Raw genomic sequence first — 11,386 nt, forward strand, 5'->3', positions numbered from 1 at the left:
TTAGGTTGCAATGCGTTGCTACACAAAATGCAATTTGGTCAACCTCGGCCCAGGAAGAAAAAATGCATCAGTGATTTCACTCCTCGGTTCCATTATCATTAATGTGTCATTTAGCAGTCAAAAGCCGTGGCAATAATAGAATTACTTTTCCTATTAGACTCAGCGTCACTGAGCCTCACAGTGAAAGAGCTCAGTGCACATAATGGGGAGGGAGAAGACAGAGAGAGCATTGCAAGTGTCCAAATGTCACTGGCACACGAGTTCACACCACATGCACACACCCTGTTTTGTCGGTGACACAACAGGAACAATCTATATGTACATAATGAGACTGTCAGGGCTTCATTGTAACCAATATATTCTTCCTGTCCAGCTGGCAGGAGTCAAAGCAAACTAAACCATCACACTCAAAGCCTGATCAGGAACTTAATGCAGTAGCAGCTTTCAGTATGATTTTGCTCCCAGCATCCTTTCCCCCTACCGGGGTTATCTCAAAACAAGGTGACTGACATTTGTCAAAAAGGACGCAAGATAACACCCTGAACTATATTCAGACTTCTTCATTCAGGCTGGAAAGCTACACACACACACACATATGCATGCATATGAATAACAGACAGATTTCTCATTTCACTGAATGCACACACACACATACACACACACATGTGCACCTCAGCTGCACCTTCCTAGGACACAGACACACAATGGGCCAAGAACCTGACATGAATGCAATCTATTGCCATGGCACCCAGCGCCTAGATGACCGGTATCTGTAGTAACTGAGCAACCTCACACCACTTCATTACTCCAAGCACAAACTCAGCAGCAAGCCTCTCCTCCCAGGCTGCAGTGGCAGCAATGCCTCCTGGTGTTTGTCCGCCACTCTCTGCAGAAAAAAAACCCATCATCCTTTTGTCTTATTGTGAGCCACATCGCTTGCTGTCATAACAGAAAAGGAGGGACTCACCGTGCTTTTCCCCCCGGCGGCGGAGACAGGAGCCAGGTGGAGTGAGCAGAGGCTGCAGTGGCGGAGGAATCCCCCTGGTAGTGTATGTGTAAGAGTGTGTGAGAGGGAGCGTGTAAATGTGTGTGAGTGCATGTGTGTGTGCATGTGTGTGTGTGTGTGTGTGTGTTTGCAGGGAGTCAGAGCTGATCCAGCAGATGCAGGCGGGAGCCACCAATAGAATGAGAGGGAGAGAGAGAGGAGTGTGTGAGAAAAGGAGGGAGGGAGAGACAGCAGAGGAGGGGTCTGATAGCATTACATCATGGACTAGGGAATGGTAGGTTTGCAGGGGGTGGGCTACGGGTGGGGGAAGGTGTGTGTGTTTGTGTGTGTGTGTGTGTGTGTGTGTGTGTCCTTATGTTTGTGTTTGTGTCTGCGTCACCATCACAGTATATTCTCTCTCTGCAGCAGACCACAGGATGATTAAAGATTGTGTCCGTGCTGCATACAGTGTCGTCATGATGCCTGCACCTGGGTGTTGTGCGTCTGTGCATATGAGCAGAACATAAACAACAGCTAAAATCAAGAAGGTATAATAATCACAACTGGCTGCACCACATTGCATAGATCATGTACCCAAGTCGCTTGGAAACTATAAATAAGTATTCTCACAGCTTTCATGTACAAATGCATTCCAGATGCTGATTTTCTTTCTCTTTTTTATGTCATACAAGCTAACAGTTTGCTGCATATGGACATTAAAAAAAAAATCTCAATCCTGCCTCTTTTGCCACAGGACACGCACTCTGAGCTACTAGCTAATGGCTCCCTTGTCAGTTTGAAAAAGCACTGATGGACATCCTGTTAGGAAGTCACTGACATTTCAGGTGAGTGATTCCAAACACTTTCTGCTGGTTTTGACATAGCACATCTCTAAATGGAGGAGAAAACACATACACACACACACACACACACATTTTTTTTTTACCCCATAGCAGCAGCAGCAGCAGCAGCAGCAGCAGCAATCACCTGTCTTTGTGCAGCCTGCCGTCCCTAAAAAGGAGCAGAGATGAGGAAGGGAGGACAGACAGAAAAAAAAGGAAGGGCGTTAGTAGGAAAACAATGACAGCTCAGGGTCACCCTAGCACCTCTGCTCTGTCTGCACCGATCTAGCACAAGACAGGCAGAAAATGAGATAGGAGGGGTGCAGATGGCAGAAACACTTAGATAAGGAAGTCTCTTCTCCCAGCTCTCTTCATTAATTTTCATAAGTTAAGTTGTGTATGTGTTTAGCCCTGCAGGCCCCACAGGACTCAAAGCATGTTGTCATCTTGTAGTCTCATTCAGGATGCAGCTACACTATATCTACCTCATGTTTCTTCTCTTAGAAATTCATGACCAAAGACAAGTTCATCATAGACAATACAGCAGGGCTTTATTTGAACGATAACAAACACAAAGATTCAGCTGTGACTTGGGTTAATGCAATACTAATGCAGTTATCACACCTCAAAGTACAGGGGGAAATCTCAGTGGGGAAACAGACAGAAAGGTGGTATTGAGTGGAAGTGATTGATGATTGTTCTCTATTTACAATATTTCTGGCACGTTCGCTGTTAATGTCGGCTTTCAGAAGTGCTGCCACCCGTGCCTCTCCTGCCAATATCATTTTATGAGATATTGGATATTTTCACACACACAAACACACATACACCTAATGATTCTTGCTGCTGTTTCAAGTTAAAGGAGATGTTGGCCTCAATCAGTAACTGGCTAAAGAATGGCCTCCTTTTATGTCTTTGTCCTCTCATCTCTCACATAGGAATTGCTGACTGGGCATGCTCCATCTATCTTCTGTGAGCTGGACTGTCAAAGATCATAGCAGCTTTTCAACTCATTTCAGGGCATTTGTCGGGCAGTGTGGTTGGACTGATACAGAAGTTTGCAGTAGTGGTCATGTTCAAAGTTCTCTGTCATACGTATATACAGAGGTAATCCCTACAGATTCTCAACAGCACCTTAATTTTTTTTACATTGGTTCCACATCTTCTGTATATGGTTTGAGTTTTATTTGTCATGAGTCATTATTGATCTTCTTGACTCACCAAATACAATGAGACTAATGAACCTGAGCCCATATGTAAGTGGATGAGAATCATTTAGACTACATGTTGCTCATTCTAACGTATCACTGGTGCCCATTTATTGTAGGAAACCTTGAGAAAAATATATAATTAAAATATCATAAATGCCTTAATACATCCGTTGCTGCAATCCAGATAAAATTAGGAGTACATGACGCAATGTGGTGGAAAATCTTTTTTTTTTTTATCAGAGTGTGAGGATTATGTTAGTCAGAATATTCAGATTCATGACTATTCAGTGATTGTCACTGTCTCCAAAAAGTATGTATGGTTCCAATCAAAATACTTTAATTGAAAGATAAATAGCACCCCGAAGCTGTTTTATATTTCTTCACAGCAGGGCATTATCTCGTTGATTCTGGCCCGCTTGTTATGTGTAAGCTCCAGTGAGCGCTGTATCTTCCTCGCCTTACAAAAACAAAACCATGCCCTGTTGGGAAGGGGCCACATCTTAAAGTCAACATGGTGGCAGAGTTCCCAGGCTCTGGAAAATAAGCAGTAATTAAGACTGCTGACATGAGAATGATAGGCCAAACTGCAGTGGATGCTTTATCAATATGAGTGTTCCTTTGGCTTTAATGCATATCATATTTGTTTAGTGCCATATTGCCTAACTTGTGGTTTAATTTGTATTAAAAGTTTACAATAGCAATTCTGTTAAACAACAAAACCATGAATGTACTGTAAGAGGAGTTCATACCCTGCACCTACATCTATGAAACTATAGTATGTGCACTCTGTTGATAGGCCTTTTATTCACAGCAGACATTTTGACTTGTCACAGTAGGAAAAGCAAAGGTGTTACTAATAAAATTAATGATGGCTCCGTTGTGTTCAAGTGTAGTAAATCATGACAGTGTGACAGTGAGTCAGCATACACATACCAAGACCCTGAACCTGAAGCAGCTGAATGGAAATCAGCCATCATTAATTGTATTGTATTTACACCTGTACTTTTACTACTGTGACAGGTTAAAAATGTCTTCTGTGTGAAAGGCCTAGGGTACATCCCAAGTCCCTTATTTGATAATTCCTCCCTCCTCGCTTGAACCGGAAGTCATTCTGGTCCGCCATCATGAAGGCTGTCTCAAAGCTCTTATTTCTGCTCTGAGGAGCGAGGATTGAGGAGTGAGGAGGGACCTCTGAGGAGCAATGAGCGAGGATACACTAGAGCAGCCTTTATCAAAGTCTCTTACCGGCCGACATGCCCCTTTATTGGATGTCAGTTATTGACGCTGCAGTTGATCACTGCTCTGATACATCACAACATGAGTCGAGACAGATTACAGATTAAACTCCTAAATTTTAAATTTTATTTGTTTTCTGATTCACAATCTATTTAAAAATCTGTGTTAATTGTTGGTCTGAACAACAAAAGAACCATAAACAATTTTCTTAATTTATTCGAAAGATTTTTCCTCTCATGATCTGTTATTTCCCCCATTAACTTTTATTATGAATATAATGAATGTCAGGGAGAGGAAGAGAGTCTGTCTGTCAGCAAGAAACACAGTTTAAACACAATTATATTTTACATAATTTATTATAATTTCCTTTCAGTCTAATGTGAGGCTGAAAATTCCTGAGCTGGTTTGATATGAGTTACATGATTTCAATTTTCCCTGAAACATTTAGCCTAATAAATAATTTTGTTGTGACACTCTGACCATATTCTGTATTATTAAATTATTAATTCATGATCAGAATATCAATAAATACAGATGCAAATAATGAATAAATAATACAAACACATTCTGCTAGTAGAAATGGTTCATGTGCCTCTGAGCAGGACACAGTACACAGTATAAAAACAGATACAGGTTTTTATTCATGTGTTCAGGTGTTTGTCAAACAGGTAACAGGCTACTCTGCTCTGGCAGTGATAACTGTTCACCTTTATTAGTATTAGCACAGCGCACATGTGTGCAGACACAAACTCCATCAAAAGTCTCTACAGCTGTTAAAGCCGATGTTGAGGAAAGGACGTCTCATTTCTCTAAAAACACATTTCCTCGTTTCCTCTCTCCTCCCATGGTTTCCTTGAGTTTCTCCATGAATCCTCAGTGGGAGGGACTAAGATGCAAGGAAAGGACACAAGTGAGGGAAATGTGGATGCAACTGAAGGGAACTGGGATGTAACCCTAGACTGAGAGATTTGTAAACATGTCTCTCAGTCAGGGTGGAAACACATCATTTAATGAGTCATAGCAATAAACCAGGGAATAATGCCTTTTGGAAACTGTTATTGTGCACAGTGTTGCCTTGTTCTGTAAATGTTTAGAAGGTCCTCAGACACAAGCACAAGCACTTCCAGAATAAAGTATGTAATGTATATGCACTTTACTTCAATGGACCAGTTTAGAGCAGACCAGCTTGGACAGTACCTTCTGTTAGCAAATTATAAAATAAATTTTCAGAAACAGTTTAGCCTTCTGACAGAGAGATTTCAGGGACAAATCACAATATTTGTGTGTGTTTGTGTATCTTGTTTCTCAGATGATGGTTGCAGGAAACACACAGAAACGAGAGTCTTTGAGCAGATATATTTTAGTGATGATAATCCATTGTTAACATTCATGCTGTAGTGAAAGCATCAGTGTAAATTCTTAGGGTATAGGATGTAGTTTACTATAATGTTGGGAATAACTGCACATAATTTCAAGTGTGTCCATTTTCAGTGTCCTGCAGACTATGTATCTAATAAAGCACAAGTAGGAAATAGATCTAACTATTCATTCACTCTGGTCTGGATACCGTAAAATGCTCTGTGTCTGCCCGTGAGGTACATTTCTTGATACTGGGCTCTTCAATTTCAAACACTGCCTAACCAGCACTATTTATAGTTTAATTTAGTTTGGGTTTTTTTTAAGTCTCTTTTTTCCCCCTCAAAAGGGAGTGTGGAGTATCTTAATGCACAAAGGTGTCCCCTGGCGTCTCCAGTTATCCCTATCAGCCCAGACCCCCTCTCCTTTCACCACCATGCCTGCACTGTTCCCTGTTTCCTTGGCAACCCTACGGCCAGCCAGGCCTCTCTCTCTCTCTCTCTCTCTCTCTCTCTCTCTCTCTCTCTCTCTCTCTCTCTCTGGATACACAGGGACTTCTGTTCTTGCCCCCAAGCAGCTGAAGAAGGATTCACTAAGGTTGTGCAAAGAAAAAGGTACATGCTTATCCTTTTCTTCTCTCCCCAATGAGACACTTGCATGACCACAAACAGAAAAAATAGCTCCACTCAAACTGAATGAAGCTTTTTGTGATGCTGAAAACTGTACTGCATATATAATCTGAAAACCAGAACATAAAGGTCAACTGCTGTTAAAGCTCATCACCACTGACTTTCAGGTGAGAAAGGTGCAATCTGTTCCAAACGGATGAGAGTGCCATACAAGAAAACAACAATGTTCTGTGTCATTTTAAGAACAGATTAGTGTCTGTTATGATAAAGCATGAGCATAGACAGTGTGTCAGTGTTGCTTTTATCCAGTGTTTCATCTGTTTAGCTGGAGCTTGCTGTATGGAGTAGAAAGGTCCAGCTTTAAATAGTTCAACATTCCGGGAAATAAGCTTACCTGCTTTCTTTGAGAAAGATGAGAAGATTGATATCACTCTCATGTCTGTGACGTAAGAGCTAGAACTAGACGTTGCTAAGCCTTGCTTAAAACAAAGCATGGGTGATGTGTGTTTAGTCCAATTTGACCACTGGACTAATTGTGTTGTCTGTGTTTGTTGCACCAAACAGCCAACAACTGTACAGACAGTGGCTGTAAGCTAGCTAGCAGCATACGCACTAAAGTGTGTCTCAAACAAGCATATTTCTCAAAATGTTGAACTTCTTCTTTAGGATAAAATATACAAATAATAATTTAGGGCCCTTTCACACCTACCTTATTTGGTTTGAACTTTCAGACTTTTCAGTTTGATCCAATCCAAAATGACAGGTGTAAAACCTCCCCCGGACCAAACAGTCGAACCTTGGCCTGACAAAAAGAGGCGGTCTGGGTCTGGATCAAACTGAAACATGGGTCGGTATGTTTCTAGTGTGAAAACATTTTTTGGATGGTTCGGACTTTCGGACCAATCACAGGAAGTTCCGGCAGGCTATCATGGGGAGAGGAAGAGACAAAGTTTTTAATTGAAATATGGCCTAACAATGTTATAAAAAGTCAACTAGAAAACACTCATGAAAAATGCTGACATTTTCCAGGTATTTTTGTAGCGGATGAGAGAGGATATGAGAGGACGGGAGAACAATGCCACCTGAAGATAAAGAAACTGCAGCAGCAGTATACAAAGGTGCGTGATGCCATTAGAAAAAGCAGTGCGTCAACCATTGAGAAGGACAAATTTCCTTTTTATGACATAAATAATAATATAATAATATTATTATAGTGGCTATGAAATTAATCTGTTCATTCATTTTTCTCCATTAATTCAAACAGCGATAGAAGACCGACAAATTGGCAGCATTCCAACGTCAGACGCATGCCCGTCTACAAGCCAATCAATGTCAAGTATAGGGAGACACCGCTCACATAGGTGATGATGACAGGACGTATGTATGTTCTTTAGTACACTCGCATAATTGCAATGTGAAACCCAAACCGGATCAAATGTATACAATGTAACAAAAACATGAACCTTGGTTCAGACTTTCAGGTGTGAAAATGCCCTTAGATTGCTGTGACCTTAAGTAACCTTTTGTAGCCATGATCAGATAGAACAGATCTTCTAACAGACATGGACATTGGATTCTGGGAAATGCCTGGCTGTCCAGTTGGCAAAATTGTTTCCTCTTTCAAAAGTGACATTAGAAAATACCAGCACAGACTGCTTTGTCTGACTCTGTGTTTGTGGATTTACAACACAGCTTTCTTGAGTACTATAATGCCAAAACATGTTCTTTTTCACTAGAGTCTAACTCACTTTAACTAGTGCAAAAGAGATGTAAGGCTGATGACTGCGGGGCAGTTGTTGTTGTTTTGAATCTCACATCCCATTTCAACACATCAGCACCATACAATGCAATATGTACAGATCGAGGGGCCCTTTCCCATGTTGTGTTAGGACTGATTTAATGAAGTGTCAAGAGTATGGTTATCACTTGTCTCCTCAGCTGTAACTCATCAGCTTTAATTGCCTGGTTTTGTTTTGAAGGAACTTTTAGTGGTTAGTGTGTGTATGTTTGGTCTCCCCTTTGGCATAACAAATTGTTCTGTTCTTGACTAGATCTTCCAGTTTTGTGGCCTCTTTGGTCAAGGGTCTCTCAGAGCTTAGGGGAACAATTAATGAGAGAGGCAGGTGCAGCCTTAAGTTCATCCTGTATACTACATTTCAGGAGACAACATCCAAACACTGAAGGATTTATCCCAGCATGTTACTGGTATTAAACTTGCGCAAAACACTTTGTACAAATAGTTGGCTTTTATTAGATTGCAGATACAGCGAGAGTCGAAACAGATGCTTCTTTTAATGATGGTGTGTGTGAGAGAGAGTAAAAGAGATAGAAAGGAAGGAAGAGAGAAACAGTATGTCTTAACTTTAAGACATCACTTAACCCTCTCTCACGAGGCAGCTAAGGAGAAAAGGGACAAATATGGAGTTTTCTTGGAGAGATCCCTGCCTGTGACCGCCCAGGGTGACAGACAGATAGATCTTCTGGAACGGCTTGTTTTGTTGACACTGGCAATGAAAGACATAAATCATTTGAGTAACCTAATGAGATAATTACTCAATCATAAAGGAAAACAGCGACTAGAGTAAAAGCTTTATGAGAACAAGATAATCTGTCCCCCCATGACCTCTTTCATCTACTTCCATCAGCTTGGCAGATCTTTCACAACAACTGAGAACTCCCAAGCTTTACTGAGCGACAGGTCCAAAAGCAACATATAACCCAAACCTTATATGGGATTCTGGGATCCATGGTTGATCCTTGCATAATATCACCTAGCTGGTTGTCTTTAGCCCAGAGATGCTGTTGGCTCCTAATCACTCCGTCCTGTATGTGGCACAACAGAAAATGTGATGTCATAGTTTACATTTAAAGATATTTTAGTTATTATACATCCCTCATTTTAAATGATAAGGCTGGCGATATTCTATATTTTTTTACTGTCAACAAATTTGATGTAAAGACCAACAATGAACTGATCCCACTCACAAGTCTACTCATTGTTTATGAAGACAAAGTCTGATATACAGTTTAATCTTGTGTGGCATAGGGCTCCGTTGCTGTCCAAAACTATTAGAAACACATCAATGAGCCATATTGTTGCACTGGGTGACATAGTCCTTCATAACGATGAACATGGGTGCTGTAGTTTATTTTGAGTCAATTCCAATGTACTGCTGCTGGAAATACTCACTAGACTCAGATGTGTATTAATTCGCTGCTGAAAATAGTCACCAGATAATCCTTTATTTAGTCCTGTTTGAGTAACGTCTGCTAAAGCCTACAGTTCCCAGCTGTTTTAGGAAATTATTTACCCCTTTTTAAACATCAGATTAAATATTCATGACCCATTTTTAAAGATTACATCTTCAGTGGTAACCAATGGGCTTGAGGCTGAGTGTCACAGACAGCGTAGGGAAATCCAAGTTGAGTGACGGACTGACACATTGTTGGCTTTGGTCTTTTCATATGACAAAAAGGAAAAAGTAGGATAACGCCAGCCTTATCCTTTAACTCTGTTGGAGATGTACAAGTCAAGAGTGAAAGCAACTGATTAGCAAATCAGTCAGCAAACCAGCCAGTCGGTCACCTTGGTGTTCCGTCAGCAACGGAGGCAACTAATCAGATAGTCAGTCAGTCAATCATTCATTCTGTAAGTCTGCCAGTTAGTCAGTCACAATCATAGTGCTGCTCAGATTGAAAAGCAGCCAGCCAGCCTATTAATCAGCTCAGCAGCCAGTCATCCACAAGACTGAGGATATAGCGGGAACATAAGGGAAATGGGGAAAAGCTGGCGAAAGAGTTTCTTTCAATGAGAATAAATATTGTCATAGATGTAGAGCACTTTACACACTTCAGCAGAATTGCGGAGATGAGGCAATAGGCTGACTATAAATGATTGACTGAATGGATGAGTTTTTAAATGAGCTCTTTGCAGCTGCAAATGTTAATACATTGCATATTTTTCACCAAGATAATGGTGAAGATTTGCTTTTTGTTTAGACTTGTGAATGTTCACTGGACAACCTGTGAAGTCATATGCTATTGGTATGTGTCGAAAACAGCTCTCCCTCTTATCACCAATAACATGAGAGATCACACACTGTAGAGTCAATTGGAAATGTACCATGAAAACCTCATTGTTCCCCTTCTGTGATTGGTTGTATATAATCTGTCAGGGTCATGTGCAAATGTCAGCTCGGCCACATTGGGCCGAGTTAAATGTTAAAGGCATTAAACTCCCAAGAACCAATAAGACCTGTCAAGCAGTGGCAGACATCCATTCACAGCACCGTAGGGGAAGGCCTGGCAATTGATTGTCTTCTTGTAACTAGTGTGACGTCAAGGGTAGCCTGAGGCGGATGCCTAGTGTATTGTGCAAGGGCCAGCCCAGGAATGAATACAAACACATATTCTGCATCTGGCACACTAAAAACAGGAGGTATACACACCAACTAAGAGGAGAGGAAACTCTTGGAGATGTGACAGGGGTATAATAAGTGCGGTGGATCGGTTCCCCATGATGTCAGCTTTCTGATGATTCTCATGTTGATGAGGTCAACTTCCTCCCTAAATGGGAACAGATCCTGGCTGATCTTGGCTGCATATGCCTTTTCAAATAAACTGTTGACTTTGTACCAATAGAAGAGTACCCTGATGTTGACTGAATATAGTTTTCTAGCAGTTGGATTTTTAAAATTTATCTTTTAAATATGCTCAATTTAAAGTCATCAGTATAAGGTCAACATATATATATATATTGTCTGATGAGTGAACCTCTCTGTCTCTGACCAGAAAGCGCTGCAAAAGGTGATGATGCTCAGAACACACACACACACAGCTATCTTCATTTCACATGGACATGTATACATAAGAAAACCATAACCTCTCTTGTGCATGCATGCACAGGGTAGATGCTAAACTGCCTTTTGGTGTACTGGTACTGCAATAACAATAAGGTCAAATCTAGTCATCTAATGTAACAAGATTGTTTGGAGTTTATTTTGATGACTTTATCATGGATACCTTTTTCGTGTTCACAGAGGTAACATGGGCTATATGACCAATAAATGGATTACTTAATACTTGACTTTATCAATAATTGCTTGTAAATGCATTCATGCAATCACA

At 40.9% G+C, this 11,386-nt stretch overlaps 1 protein-coding gene across 1 annotated transcript in view; it reads right to left on the reverse strand.

Moving 5' to 3' along the window:
• Positions 1–1,156, reverse strand: part of LOC122973454 (semaphorin-4B-like) — a 54,540-nt gene extending 53,384 nt beyond the window's left edge. The window contains exon 1 of the mRNA XM_044341094.1: positions 968–1,156. The gene's annotated coding sequence lies outside the window, so the exon portion shown is untranslated. The remainder of the gene's footprint in view (positions 1–967) is intronic.
• Positions 1,157–11,386: the final 10,230 nt, after the last annotated feature.

The sequence above is a fragment of the Thunnus albacares genome, chromosome 1 (assembly GCF_914725855.1).
Source record: "Thunnus albacares chromosome 1, fThuAlb1.1, whole genome shotgun sequence".
Lineage (NCBI taxonomy): Eukaryota > Metazoa > Chordata > Actinopteri > Scombriformes > Scombridae > Thunnus > Thunnus albacares.